The sequence below is a fragment of the Cheilinus undulatus genome, linkage group 6 (assembly GCF_018320785.1).
Source record: "Cheilinus undulatus linkage group 6, ASM1832078v1, whole genome shotgun sequence".
Taxonomy (NCBI): Eukaryota; Metazoa; Chordata; class Actinopteri; order Labriformes; family Labridae; genus Cheilinus; species Cheilinus undulatus.
In genome coordinates, this window is record NC_054870.1 from 24420788 (window position 1) to 24436809 (window position 16022).

Below are 16022 nucleotides of genomic sequence, written 5' to 3' on the forward strand. Positions count from 1 at the left end.
ATTTGCTGACTGGCGATTTAAACAGGCTGCAATGACACTGCTGTTTGCTTGTTTGCTGGTTGTTTGTGTGTGCTTTCAGGTTCCAGTGGGTGTTGCCTGGAAGGCGATCAGGGTCAGGTGATTGATTGAGAACACTTGGGCCAGGTGTTCTCATCTCCTGAAGCACAGGCTCATCAGTCTCTTCATTGGGAGACAGGGAGAAGCATAGGTTGAAAGACCCTGCTCTTCGTTAAACCCTGCTCCCCAGCTCAGTTCTGTTGTGTTATGTTGCTTTGCAACACCTGACTTTTTATTATTACAGCTGTTATATTTAACATTTTTCTAAAAAATGCATATTTTGTTTGCAAAAACTTTCGTGTTACCTCACATTTTGTCATCAGCTTTGAGCTGGCAGTGACAAATAGGGGCTCAACCAGGATCCGAACCCAGACCTCTAATAGCCAGAACTGATGCTTTAGGACACCAGAGACACAGCTCCACTTCAACAACCAACAAGATCTTGACTTAGATGAAACCAACCGAGCAAGTGATTGGAAGGAGTCAGCCCTATTTATAAGATGCTAAACTGTCCCAAAAGATGAGTAATGTCAGTAGTAAACTAGTGATGTGTGCAAAAAATAGTCTCAAAACACTAAAAGTTGCTGAGATTTATCCATACTCTGGTGCTTTGTCTGGCTTTGTCACAGCAGCCTACCGGTTTTCCTGTAAGCGTTGCTAGGAGGAGGCTAACTGATGACAGACGGTGGGGGAAGAGATAGGGGGCAGGCGTTCGAATTACAGTCTCATCAATGATTCAGTGAGAAGAACGCAGACTGCCGTGTGCACACAAACAACAAACAGCCATGTTGGTTGACGTGCAACAAGAGACAGAGCAATGTAAAATCTCACACACACAGAAATCCACAGAGAAACTGACATGGAAGCATGCGATGATGTGTACAGCACACGCGACTATCCACTGGTGCATGTGGAGGCTCACATGCAACAAGAGATTTGTGTGCAGCATTCACAAGGACCTACTGTACACTGATCTGACATAACAGGGTTGCAGGCATGGTCAAACATACTGTACATATACAGACACACACCATGTGCTTCTGCAGCTACAGTATCTCCTGATTGTAGAAAGCATGCAATGTGACCTTCCTGGAAGCATAGTGCACAAATGCAGAGTTGCAGAAATTAGAGTGTGTTTGTGTGGGAACTGCACTCAGAAAAATATTCTACATTTATTGCATCAGGGACACAGAAATGTCTATATGACAAATATTTAAAAGCTGTTATCACTTTAATTCTTCCACTTTAATGAGAAATTTTGCAAATACAGTGCTTAACAAATTCATTAGCCCACCTGTCATAAAAATGAGAAAACATAAATATTTTAGAAATCTTTCAAAAACTTGTTTAAAACTAAAAATGTTATTGTTATTTATTTGGCAAATGACAAACTGAAACAACTAAACAGCACTTTTTCACACATAATAACCAAAAAACTTCATATTTTGTATGGCCTCCTTTGGCCTTGATAACAGCTTGCATTCTTGCTGGCATTGTTTTTATGTACTTTTCCACAGTCCCTTTGTTATTGAGTTCCAAATAGTTTCTAGCTGTTCCCACAGACTTGCTTTAGATGAAACTTTAGTGCAATCAAATCCCAAATTTGTTCAATAGGATTCAAATCCGGACTTTGACTTGGCCAGTCCATCAGTTCCAGTACTCCAGATTCCTTTTTCTTGGTCAAATACTCTCTGCACAGTTTTAAAGTATGCTTGGGGTCATTGTCTTGTTGGTTTATGAACCCACAACCAATCAAATTCAGTCCAAAAGGGATTCCATGATGCACTAAGATGTTATGGTAGAAGTTCTTGTTCATGATACCATCCATTTTCACTCATTTGCCCACACCATATCCACAAATGGAACCCCATACCATAATGGAATCTCCAGCGTGTTTCACTGTGAGGGCAATGCATCTGGCATCAAAATATTCTCCAGCTTTTCTGCGGACATAAACACAACGATGCTGACCGAAGACTTCAAACTTGGACTCGTCCGTCCAGAGTACCTTCTTCCAGTCGCTAACAGTCCAGTGTTTGTGCTCCCTGGCAAATCTGAGGCATTTCTGGATGTTTGCAGGCCTTAATTATGGCTTCTTAGCAGCTATTCTTCCCTTTAAGCCTTGTTCCATCAGTCGTCTGCTTATGGTCATTCTGGAGACTTTCTCAGACTCTGATCTAGAAGCATTTATCTCTGCCTGAAGATCAGCAGTGGTCTTCCTTCTGTCTCTAGTACTTAAAATCTTGAGGTGTCTGACATCTGCTTCGGTTAACTTTCCTTTCCTGCCTCTTCCTTGGCGCATTTTGTAAGTACCAGTCGCGGCAATTGACTCCAAAGCATACTTGACCACACTGTGAGAACACTTAATGTCTTTCCCTATTTGTCTCAGAGACCATCCAGCAGCATGAAGTGCTTTAATACAGACTCTTTAATTTTCAGTGAGCTCTCCACCTTTTAACCATTTTGAACAGGAATGAGGAATTTCAAACGAATTCATCTTTTTATACTCAAATTTGAGCCGGCTCACTGGGCTTCTCTGAGAAGTCAGAAATTAATCAAGCATAACATTCAACCACTAAAACTCATTTTTTCTGTTCAGGAATGCAAGTAAATAACTATAATTTGACAGATTAATCAATAAATATTAATGTGCTTTACTATTTTTTCTTTTTTTTTTGTAAATCAGTAAATATGAAAATTCATGGATAACAATAATAATTATATTTAGCATTAAAATATCATTTCGGTTAAAGAGCTTCTACATATTGGTGTATTAACCATTGCAAAAACATGGTAATTACCAGTGCTGTTAATTTAAGACAGCTGTGGCATAAACCTTACTTTTGGTGGTGGTCTAATGAATTTGTTAAGCTCTGTATATAGTTCTCACTTAAATGAGATGCTATTAAGGTGTACACATGCCATTCTGTAGGCATTCAATCTATCCATATCATTGCTGTGCACACAATATTTCAACACACTATTGAGACATGGGAAAATACAATGAGAAGTACGGACTGAAAAAATGAGAAGCATTGTTTTTTTTCTTCAGATATTCACTCTTTGTCCCCACTGATCTGTTTTGCTGTCACTTCAGCTTTCGGCGTTTACATCTATTTGAAAAATGAATTAAAATGTGTCACTTGTAGTGTGTTAAAAAAGCGCAACCACACTATCTCTATATGTACAGCTGAAATTAATTATTCTATGACTGATTCCAGCTTTTTGACAAATCATTTGACCTTTTAGGGGGATGTTTTCCTCCTCAGTTTCACAGTTATCATGATGTCATCTAGACAGTTTTTCTTGCTATAAACTGGACATCATAGAATTGCCTTCATGGTTATGCATCTGTTTATAAGGGAGAAATAGTGTAATCAAGATAAAATATTTTTTCCCCTGCTTGTTTAATTTTTTCATACTGCTGATGAGGGAACTCGGAGGAAAGACTTATGCTTTTGGCTAGTGTTGAACAGTAAAGCACTGCATGTCCTCATAAATATTTATGTTAAATGAAGTCAAAGAGAACATATTTCAACAGGGAAGAATAACCTACCTTCCAATGAGAATGCTTCAGAAACATTAATACTCTAAATTAAAAGTCAGTGAAGTACTGCACTGAAAAAGTCTCCCGCAGTTGTATGCATGCAGCTTATTCATGCTTAAATTTACTTGTGTCCTAGAAGGTTGTATTCCTCCAGGGATTAAAAAGGACTCTGTGTTTGTATGTGTAATCGACTCATGCTGCACTTGGTCATGGTTTGTAATCATTAGCCTCTTCAGGTCTTAAGGAAAGAGACAGGCCACTGTAGAGGGCTGCATTCAGACTGAGGAGGAGTTCATTTGGCTTTTGGCACTGCTTACACCTCCGGTGCTTCTTTAAGAGTTAAAATATCTGGAAATAATTGTGACTAAATGTTTATCTTTTCTCCAAACAACACTTTCATGTGTTATGTAATAGACTACATTCAACAATGAGCGATTCTTCCTGTGATTTACATCTTAGCAACTGTCTGCAGCCACAGTCTGGAGCACGAGGACCCTCAGACTTGTATCACTTAATCGATTCAGTAACCACAGCCCACCCTGTCTATACATTCACAGAAAACAGTACAGCTCCCGCGAGAGTTGGAAACACACTTGACCATTTGTGTGTGTGTGCAAGGATGTACACGCAAGCTCATTTGAGACAGGAAGGTTGGAAAGTGAAGCAGGAAATGGCAACCATGCATGATCAGTGGGGAGTAGATAATTACAGGTCTGTGTATGTGCATGGGAGTTTGAGTCTGCAATGTGTGTGGAAAAGAGAAGGTGCCAAATTATATCAATGGTTCAGCTGGATAAAGTACGCAGCAGGGAAACCATGGAGATGGTGTCTTGAGAATCGTGCACACCCTCACAAAAATTTAGTTTTTTTTAGGTATAACCTCAACAGAGCTTTTAGTTTGTGCTATGAGTGTAATGGTATTTGTATTCATCCCGTACCGTCACGGTACAGCCGTCACGGTTCGGTGCACGCAGTAATACGACGAATACGTCTGAGTAAGTATTAAAAATTCCTCACTTCAATCCAGGTGGCGGCAATGAGCCTAAAAGCTGCCAGCAACCGTCATTACAGAAGAAGAAGCAGTTACAAAAACAAACGAAGAAGAGTGATGGCGCGTGTGGAGTTAGCCGCCGGCTTCATTTAAATCACCCATATAGCAATGGTGCTCTGGCTCTATGAATCATATTAACTTTACCTTCAGCCATCAGCCTTGGAGGAGTGAGACAGGGACTCTGCAGCTGTGTCATAGGTAAAGTTATCTTCAGATTTCACACGGCTTTAACCTCTTTATCCTCCAAGATGGGCTGTGAAAAGTTCTTCCAAACTTTGCAGTAGGTCCGACTGGTTAAAAAAGTCGTCCAGTGCTGAAGTCCGTGTTCAAATCGGCAAAAAAGACGCTAATTTGCATACTTCACAGGCTAACTTGCGGTTGTGTGATGATGCGTTCAAGATAGCTGGAAAATTTTGGTGTTTAAACAATGGGTATAAATATGTCATTATATCAATGAAAATAACCTAGTTATTTTTAAAAAATGTGTTTATTTATTAATATTTTTAATCATCGAAGAACTTTTGGAGGGAGGTCGTAACATTATTTATAATTTAAATTTAATTTATTAAGCCTATGTATTTTAATACAATTTAATTTAAAAACTTAAAATAAAATTTTATTTATCCGCCTTAATCACCGTAACGAAAATGTACCGAACCATGACTTCAAAACCCGAGGTACATACCAAACCAAAATTTTTCTGTACCATTACACCCCTAGTTTGTGCCTCTAAAGAGTGCTGTAAAGGGAAGAAATGACTGAAGCTGTGGGAACAGAAAGGGGAGAAAATAATAAAGCAACTTGATCAGCTTTATATTATGATCAGCACTGATATTATTATGAAATAGGTACATTATAATTACACAATCATTACACTAATAAAAAAACGTGAGTTTTGATTGTGATTCCAGTGTTTCCCATACATTCATTTATTTGTGGTGGACCGCCACAAATAAATTAGGCCCGCCACAAATAGATTCTGGCGCTACCTGCTCACCCTCGCTCTGTGAATATAGCGTGTCATTAAAGTGACTATATCGCAAATTATGTGGACATTTTGAGCTGCCAGTGTGCATTTCTCGCCAGAGTTTCGTTTCTCCCATTGTCCCTGAATGCATATCACAGCAGAGAGCTCACTCTCTCTCCTGCGCCTGCGCCCATCCAGAAAACTCCCCTGCACATGCGCATCAGCGGCGAGAATCAAGGGACAGGAAGGTAAACACAGCAGCGTGGCTAGTGAGCGGGGAGCTAGCTGACTTCTGAGACAGCAAGAAACAGCGCTGGATCTGCAGCGTTAAGCAGTCTTTCAACTTTGAAAAGGAAGAGGTCTAACTCACGCGGTATTCGTTCAAATAGATAGCGAGATAACAGCGGCAGTAACACAACACGTCACTAAAGACATGAGCCCAGTGTTGTTGAAAAGCCAGGATTTAAAAATCTCATAAAGACACTTAACCCAGAATACAAGATTTGCCTGGGTGCAAATATTTTGCTGAAAACTCCCTGCCAGAGTCGTACATGTCAGAGAGAAGTCGGCCCAGCAGTGGACAAATGTGATCCACTTCTCCACAACAATGGAGAGTTATCTCAGCCTAACAGTTCAAAACAATGATGACGAGAGGTTAAAATGTTCCTGCCTCCAGACAAGCTTTTTCCCCCATGATCACACGGGACAGTTTTTTGAATAAGGTCTAAAGATGCTCTCATCTCATGAACTTGTCAGAAACTGGTCCAGCGTTCTTCAGCACAGATAGCGGACTAATATAATCACAGCTGTGAGCCTGAATGGTGGACTAGACTGCAGGGTTTTGGTCTTCATGCATAATTGATGAGTTTTGTGTAGGTTTGTTTCACCCTTAATGAGGAAAATAATCATTTAATAATCAGCAATAGTAAACATAACCTAGAAAACATTTCAGGACTGTCCATACACTGTAAAAGACTGAGTATTTCATGAGTTATGTATTTTTGACTTATTAGTAAAAGACTGAATGAAGTCCTTTTCAAAATAAAACTGCTAAATTTGACTTTATATTGATTTTTACTTTCTGCATACAGAATTATGCATTGGATATTAAAAATCCAAGAGAACAGTCTATTTTTATCACCAAACCTGTGCCATTCAGGGCTGAATTAAATACAGCTGCTGAGAGGCCATTTCAAAATATCGCGATATATATCATGTAACAGGATATAGCAAAAATATATGCCCCCCCAACCCACCACCACAAATAGATTCCGGTCCTGTGGGAAACACTGGATTCTTTAAACAGTACAGCACAGAGAAAGTTTTAGACTCTTTAAACACAATTAGACTTTAAAGTTAGATGACTATGCTTGATCGTGGTAGTCTGAGCAATCCCAGGGGTGCATCTCCATGTGACCAAAGGATGATTAATCCAAAAAATTTAGAACACCAAGCAAAGCCAAACCTTATAATTGAGGCTTTATCAATGTTATGTTGCTGTTAATGTTGTTGTCACGACAGCATTGTGCTAAGAGGCATTAATTCATGCTGACCTTGCATGTTGGTTACACAAATAAAAATACTGCAGTGCTATTAGTTTTCCCCCATATGTGCTGGCACTTCTCTGACATTAACAGATTTTTTCCTTAACTTCATCAACATTTACAAATAAGGATTCTATTCATAAATTCAGCTGGCTTACCGTTAAAGTAATAATGTTGCCAAAACAGACTGTGAACTCCCTGACAGCTTTTCAAAAAGAACTGAACTGTTTCACTATGCTTCAGTCTCTCCCCCTCACTGACTCAGGTATTGGCAGCAGTGAAGAAGCCTTGGTGTTATTTTTGATGACTGAGAAGAAAAAGGGTGATAGAAACACAGAGAAAAAGATAAATAATTAAATATGTGCTCAAGGGTTGACATGGGAGACAACACTTATCCCTGTGCAAAAACATATGACTAAAATAGCTCTCCGAATAAAAAATTATAATGTCCTCCAACTTAGACAGATGGTGTGATGAAAAGACAGCAAGAGAATGAAAAAGGACAAAACAACATGATTTAAAATCAGCGTTCAGTCAGTGCAAGCGCATTTTCTTCTACCTGAAGTGCAGGTTATTGTCCATTTTGACCAGGCCTAATTTGCATGTGTGTCAATGATATTGCTCTGAGGAGACTTAAATGATTGATAACATTTTTGTTGGACAGATTTCGGCATAACCTGATTGAACAAGACTCATCTACTAATATTAAGGTGCCTTGACTTAGAGCTGCAATGCTCAGCCTGGAGCTCTTAAGCTGCATGCACGTCTTTTGAGAATAGTTTTGGGAAACATTATCATTTGAAATCATTCATCATTCAGTCTTTTACACATCCTCAGTATTATGGCTGGGCAATTCATCAAAAATTTAATTAAATCACAATTTGGCCGGCTGCAATTTTCAAAATCGCAAAAGGTGCAATATTTCTTTGACCTAAAATTTGTGTCAAAATACCATTTTTAAACTTTATTTGTGGCAGAGATGTTATGCATGACATATAGTGCAATTATTCAAGTGCATTATTTTTAGAATAGTCTAAAAAAAAATCCCACCCTCTTAATTTTTGTGCTTTTTTCTTACTAAATATGAGAATGACAAAAACCCTTCAATGCAATAATTCATACCCAATTTGCAATACCAGCCAAACTCATCAGAATTACACACTTTCAAAGAATTGTTCAGTCCTTGGTTAGGAATAAAAGAAAGTTAAGGAATAAACTCAAATCAAATCCCAATTGCAATATTGAGGAAAAAAATCACAATTAGATTATTTTCCAAAATCGTTCAGCCCTACTCAGTATCACCCATCAGCCAATCACAACAGCTTGCTAATCCACATCTTTCAAAACCCCAAAATAAATAATGTTAAAGCTTGAGAATACTTCTATTCAGCCTCATGGGTCATCGTGCAACATAGTGATACACTATATTGCCAAAAGTATTCGCTCACCTGCCTTGACTCGCATATAAACTTAAGTGACATCCCATTCTTAATCCATAGGGTGTAATATGACATCAGTCCACCCTTGTAGCTATAACAGCTTGAACTCTTCTGGGAAGGCTTTCCACAAGGTTTAGGAGTGTGTTTATGGGAATTTTTGAACATTCTTCCAGAAGCGCATTTGTGAGGTCACACACTGATGTTGGACGAGAAGGTCTGGCTCTCAGCCTCCGCCCTAATTCATCCCAAAGGTGCTCTATCAGGCTGAGGTCAGGACTCTGTGCATGCCAGTCAAGTTCATCCACACCAAACTCTCTCATCCATGTCTTTATGGACCTTGCTTTGTGCACTGGTGCACAGTCATGTTGGAACAGGAAGGGGCCATCCCCAAACTGTTCCCACAAAGTTGGGAGTATGGAATTGTCCAAAATCTCTTGGTATGCTGAAGCATTCAGAGTTCCTTTCACTGGAGCTAAGGGGCCAAGCCCAGCTCCTGAAAAACAACCCCACACCATAATCCCCCTTCCACCAAACTTTAAACTTGGCACAATTCAGTCAGACAAGTACCATTCTCCTGGCAACCGCCAAACCTAGACTCGTCCATCAGATTGCCAGATGGAGAAGTGCGATTTGTCACTCCAGAGAACGAGTCTCCACTGCTCTAGAGTCCAGTGGCGGCATGCTTTACACCACTGCATCCGACGCTTTGCATTGCACTTGGTGATGTATGGCTTGGATGCAGCTGTTCAGCCATGGAAACCCATTCCATGAAGCTCTCTATGCACTGCTGTTGAGCTAATCCACATGAAGTTTTGAGGTCTGTGGCGATTGACTCTGCAGAAAGTTGGCGACCTCTGTGCACTATGCAGGGTCAGCATCCGCTGACCCTCCGTCATTTTACGTGCCCTACTACTTCGTGGCTGAGTTGCTGTCGTTCCCAATGGCTTCCACTTTGTTATAATACCACTGACAGTTGACTGGGGAATATTTAGGAGTGAGGAAATTTCTCGCCTGGACTTGTTGCACAGGTGGCATCCTATCACAGTACAACGCTGGAATTCACTGAGCTCCTGAGAGTGACCCATTCTTTCACAAATGTTTGTAGAAACAGCCTGCATACCTTGGTGCTTGCTTTTATACACCTGTGGCCATGGAAGTGATTGGAACACCTGATTTCAATTATTTGGATGGGTGAGTGAATACTTTTGGCAATATAGTGTATCATCAATGTCTGATGCTAGCGATGTCAGCTAAATTTAGCTATTCTCTCATTGCACACCAACAAAGTGCTGGTTTCACATTATAGATAAACAAGATACGTTTATGTTTAAGTTAATGTTAATGCTAGTCGGAAAATGCTAAAGAATTGCAACATCAACTGTGAATTATTCTAACTAACTGGCAATATAATATTGGATTTTCACAATATTAAAAAACAGTTCAAAGTGTAAGTTTGCTATTAAGTAATGTTATAGATACTTAGCAGTACCTGAACATCTTATACTGTCAGTGTTAAAAATATTTTCTCTTACCCACAACTAAACAGTTATTGCTCTGTAATTTTTTAACAGCAGGATTTAGATAAAAGGAGTGTTTTTTTTAGTTATAATTTTAAATTCATACATATTTGAAGACATTAAGAAAAAAAATACAGCTCCTGTTGAGATCAATCAGATTCTGATCACCACTTAAACTCCATACACACACACAAACCAACACTTTCTCAAGTGAGCTTGATTGAGCTGCACAATTGTCCCGTAGGCTATTTGGGACTAACAAAAACAAAAATCCTCCACCATTCTTATTCATGAAAGTCAGAAAGTTAATATCAAACACAAACAAAAAAAACATCTATGTATGCATAACTGTGAGGGTAAAAAAGTAGCCAAGCAGATGACGTTGTTATCTGAGGCATGAGAAACTGATTGATAACAATTCTGACAAGAGGAAGAGTATGCGAAAAAGCGAGCACATGCTGCCTCGGGCAACACTATGGAAAAGCGCTGCTGGTTTAATGTTCCCTCCGCCTCCTTTTTCCTTCCTTACCTTACCGAAACAAGGCCATAAAAACGTGCCCACTGTCTGACCCACTTTCCATGACAGACATAATCTTCCTCCACAAACTTCAGTCTGTTAAGCAGCCCAGCAGAAAGGAAGCTGGACCGGGAGGAGAGTACCAAGCTCTTCACACACAGCGGGTGGAAAGCTGCTGCTCAGCTGTGTCCAAGATTACCACCAAGGATCCCTGCTGAGATGAGAGACCCTCCCTGATGAAATGAACCACCATAAGCACATGCACAAATAAATATAAATGCGAAAAGATACCCAAAACAAAACCTACTCACATGAAAACCATGCTTTTAACAAAGCTGTTTGGCATGCTGTTTCTTTGAATCTAAAAGATACACTAAATGTGAAGGTGTTAACTAGTAACTGCTCACAAGATTGCTTTAACTGTCATGAATTTACCTTAAGTAGATTTGACTTTTTTTAAATCATGCTGCCATCACAGTCTTTTATTTTACAACATTATTCAGGACGGAAATCATGAAGATCCTCACAAGCGTGGCAGGCTGAAATCTGAGATCAAACATTTTTTGTGTTCAGAAGTGGTAAGGTATGAGGAACTTCCCAGTTTACCATCTATAGTAGATGGTACAGTCCCAACCCTGCTAGAAGAAGCCACAGTTAGAACAGCAAAAGCTCATCTATAAAGATGAAGTGTACTAGGTTTTCTAGTCACTCTACAACAGTCCCATCTGTGTTTGCAGACATGCACCATAGATCAGCTGATTTGTTCAGAAGGTGCGGTTGTGAGGTCAGACTGATATCAAACTTTACTTTAAAGACACAGAGATGGTGCATGCTTTTCTTCTGGCTGTTCAGAGAAGAGTTTGTTTGTACTTACATTTTTATTCACTGTGTTACTTTGAGTAATTATTTCCTTAATACCAAATATACTGTAATCATTTTTCTGTAAAAGATTGCATTACATTACTATCACCTAAAAACAAGACAAATACCTGCTGAGGAGCGCAAATGAACAAAACCTTGAGGAAAGCAACTGATAAAACTATTTATAAAACAACTAGAGACATTTTCATTCCAATCAGTTTCTACTGCAATAAAATAATTCCTTTGTATACTGTGAGAATGATTTCTTGTCTCTGACCGGATGGGCATTTCATCATTTTTGTCATAATCACACATTTCTACTCTCTGGTACCCTACAGAAAGTCTCTAAAACGGCTGTGCATTCAATTGTAACAACATTGTTATAGCAATAGAGGCCATTGCAAAAAATACTCATGCCAGTCCAGTTGCATTAAGATCTAGCCTAATATCAGCTACCCTCAGATTATTTGGTTCTCATTTAGTGATTAATAACATTTTTAATCATATTGTGTTCAGGAAGGACACAGGTATTTAGCAGTTCATGCAGTCCAGCAGATAGCCCTGAAAATGTGAATTACAGTAAATATGTACTTATTAATAAAAGTTCCACTTACTAACGCCAGTGTGCTAAACAGTATTATACTGCATCACATTTTTCCTCATTCCTCGCAGGCTTCTTCTATAAACTCCTGACAACTGATCTTGTGAAACACCACATTGCTTAAGGTAAGGGATGTCTGACGGCAAATTGAAGTCTTACTTCTTTCTAGCTTTTCTTGAAAATGAGACATTTACTGTGGCTAGAGAACATTTTGGTCCAAACCCTGTCCACTATATTGCACAGATCTTTTGTTAGGACTCGGACAGCTTCTCCAAACAGTATCCATGCTGTCACTTTCTAGTTTTGGTAATGCCATGAATACAGACAAAACTCAGTTTCAAACACTGACTTTGACTGACAATTGAAATATTTAGCATTGGATGTCATTAAAGAGGAGGCATCCTTTTATTCTATTGAAGTGCTTTAGTAAAAGTTTTGACATCTAAATAGCCAGAAAACACTTTTAATTGAAATAAATTGTCAGAACAAAATCAGCAAAACGGGATTATGTTTTTTTTTTTTTGTCTTTTTTTTTGGTTCCTGGACAGCAGTGATACAGCTTTCAGCTGAGGTCGAGACTTGGAGGCCTCTCTGTTTCCCTACAGACCGGGTTACTACGGATACAGGCAGCACTGAGCCTCCATTAAGACATCAGAGCTCTCTCTGCTCCCGTCTGACACCGCCGGCTCCGGTTTCCTCCCTGAAACTGAGACTCCAAACGGTGCTGGAGAGCACATTCACACACCAACACACAGGGTCCCTTTAGGAAACACACCCAATGCAAATGTGCTAACACAAACTTGTACATGCAGCACTTACACTCTCCCTAGCTACACGGCCAAGACTGCATCCAAAGCACTTTGCACTAGAAGTTATCACCATTTATAGGACAGTGAGAATACGGACTTGAAATAGTTTTCACAAAAAGATACAACACATTTAGCTCACTGTTAAAGATTTTAATATGAACCCCAGTCATTCATTGCTACAGTATTTTTGTTGCGAGTTAATAAATATTTTAACATAGAGTTTCAACAAAGTCTTTAAAATGCAAAGGGCTGCTGCTGAGTGTTTCCTGCACTCAGTCTGTAGCTCTATGTTTGGAACCTTTTCAAACTACTCATACACTTACATAATAGTTCCCTTCAACCACACCTTGTTTATAATTCTCTCCTGCCTCTAACGCTCGAGCTGAACTCCAAAAGTAAATGAAAACAGTTAAAAAGTTGCTGAGCTGCTTTTGAAAGAAAGGACATTTAAGATAAGCCTCCTTCAGAGTTGCCCATCTAACAAAAAATTAAACTTCCAAAGTAATGATCACTATATGATGAGGGAAAAACAGTAGAGCAGATGATGTTAATTGATTTCTGCATTTTCTTTCTTTGACCTTTTGCACACAATGAACGAGATTCAGAGATAATTCATTTTCTATTGGAAACAAAATATTCACTTCATACTTGAATAAAACAGAGAGAGAGGAAGAGATAGAGAAAGGGGGGGGTTGTTAAGAAAGAGAGGGGGAGGAAGGGTGAGAGACACAGAGGAAGATGAGATGGTAGATAGAGAAAGAGGAGAGAGGAGGGAAGTCATTAACTGGCAATCAAGCTTTAGTAATGGCTCGAGTTCGTGCATTTGCGTAATTCCTTATCAGGCAATGTTCCCTTTCTCACTCGAGCCCCCCCGCCCCCCCCCCCGGCAGGTCAGCATGCAGACTGTAAGTGATGTAAACTAATACCTGCATCTCTCCCTGTCTGCAAACACACACATACATAGTCACTCAGCACCCAGTACAGGCTTTATCTTTACAGAGCCTCTGATTTCCAAATAGATAAAGAGACAGTCAAAACAGGTGCATGAGTATGTGCAGGCAAGTTGACAAAGACTTTGCAGCTGCAGCACAAAGAAAAACATCCCCGTGCTGACTTACCAACTGTGTGCATTACCATCACTGAACGAGGGAATTGATCATCTATTTTACCATATCATACAACAACCCAGTCCGCTGTGGCAGAGCCGTTTGCAGGACAAAGCAGGTGACCGTTAATAACAATGAACGCTTGCTACCGCTAAATTAGCCAATCACTGTTAACCGTTGGAGCATTATTAACGTTATTAGGCGAACTAAGGGGGCATGTAAACATGTACTTACTGCGATATGAGTGACAAAGTCCTTTTGTTGTCGTCGGTATGGATGACAGGGTGACAGGGCTGCTAGCTTCTCCTCCAGCTGGTGCCTGGCTTCCGAACTTGCTGAGGCTAGCAAGCTAGCTTACGTTCCACCGGCTTAAAAAAGGAAATTTCGTCTTAATTTCTCCCTTCAGAGTAGGTTTACTAAAAGAAAAGTGTAAACCCCGCACCACGTTAAAACGGGAAAATAATGCTGTGCGTGTCCCCTTCTTCTCAGACTTGGGAGTTAAAAACGCTTACGGTAAGACAAGATATCCACAGTGTAGTCTTTTAAGTGACAGGCTCTCCGCGGTGTTCTGTCCTTTGTTGTAAGCATCTGAACGTAAACACAGAGCCGATCTGTTCTGCTCCTTCTGTTGCTGTGAGCGTGCGTCTGTAGGAGGAGACCGACGTTGCCGCAAAGGATTCTGGGACTTGTTGTTTTACTTGGACTGAGTCCCAGACCCAAAAAGGACGTTATCTCCTGAAAATGATTTTTTTTTTTAAATTCCCGTTGACCACTTTCGTTTGGTTTAATAGCCTCTGTTGTTTTTTTAATGAATTTAACTACTAAACAGTAGGCTACACGAGCAAACCTACAAACCAACGATTAAATCAAATTATGAAGTTAGTGGTGGGGATGCATACAAAATGATAAACATTAGCTCAGCTTTTTTTAATCTTAAGTTATAAGTAAAGAAACATCAGTATTTAGCTTATTCATAATTTTTTTTTTTAATATTTTCCAACATGAGGTAACACGTTATATTAGTGGCCCCTGATTGGCAAGTAGTAACTTAGTAATTCAGGTAAGTTTCTTAAGAATAATGTGGTAATTACCTAGTAATAACTCTTACATTTTTCCAAGTTATTATTTAGAATGGCAATATTAAGTAACTATTGGGCTCGTAAAAATGCATTAATTATTAAGTAATCATTATAATATTGTAGCAATTCTCCAGTAATTAGCTGGTATTTTACCAAGTAATTTCCTAGAAACAAGATAATAGTTTTTCAGTAAAAGTTGTTTCATAATTACCAGGTAATTTATTTTCTTTTACCCCTCTAGATTAAAGTAAGTCCTTCCTGAAAAGTTATCAAGTACCATTCGGTGAATTCCAAATGCTTTCATTCATAACTTTTGAAAAACTTCCTTCTTAATTCACAAGTATTTTGTATGTAATTTTAACAAATCAGCCCACTAAATTATAGTAAGTCCTTCCATCATAATTCAAAAGTAAATCCTATGTAATAATTTTAACAAACTGCCTTGTGTCAAGTAACATTAAAGGCACAATGCATTTAATGTAACTTAACATAAGCAACTTATCTAGAAAAACGATCATCTTATTTCTAAGAAATTACTTGTTAAAATACCACCTAATAACGTGAGAATTGCCACAGTAATATGAGGAATTTCTTCATAAGTCATTCATTAGGTATATACTGTACTTACTTAATATCACCATATTTCGTTGTTACATTTGAAAAACAAATGCAATAACTATGTAATTACCACTTTATTCTTAAGAAATGACTAGATTAATTGTATTTGTTGATAAAATTTAACTGACTCAAACGGAATATATTTTGCCCTTTTAAGACAAGGTTATATTGGTTTTAGAGGTCCCCAAAACATGCCTGTGAAGTTTGTTGCTGAAAAAACACTTTCTTCTAAGCAGGGAGGGCCAACCGAACCTTGGGGCAGTGCTAACACCCCATATGACATCATGAGAGGAAAATCTGAGAATGGCT

At 39.0% G+C, this 16022-nt stretch overlaps 1 protein-coding gene across 4 annotated transcripts in view; it reads right to left on the reverse strand.

Moving 5' to 3' along the window:
- The window catches only part of peli1b (pellino E3 ubiquitin protein ligase 1b), a 51374-nt gene extending 36743 nt beyond the window's left edge, over nt 1-14631 (reverse strand). Inside the window, exons 1-2 of one of the 4 annotated variants that reach the window (XM_041789055.1) lie at nt 14251-14631; nt 10652-10850 (exon numbers count right to left, since the gene is read on the reverse strand). The gene's annotated coding sequence lies outside the window, so the exon portion shown is untranslated. Of the gene's footprint in view, nt 1-4799; nt 4818-10651; nt 10851-14250 lie in introns of those variants that run through there. The other 3 variants (XM_041789056.1, XM_041789054.1, XM_041789058.1) reach the window with 3 other exon arrangements.
- Nucleotides 14632-16022: the final 1391 nt, after the last annotated feature.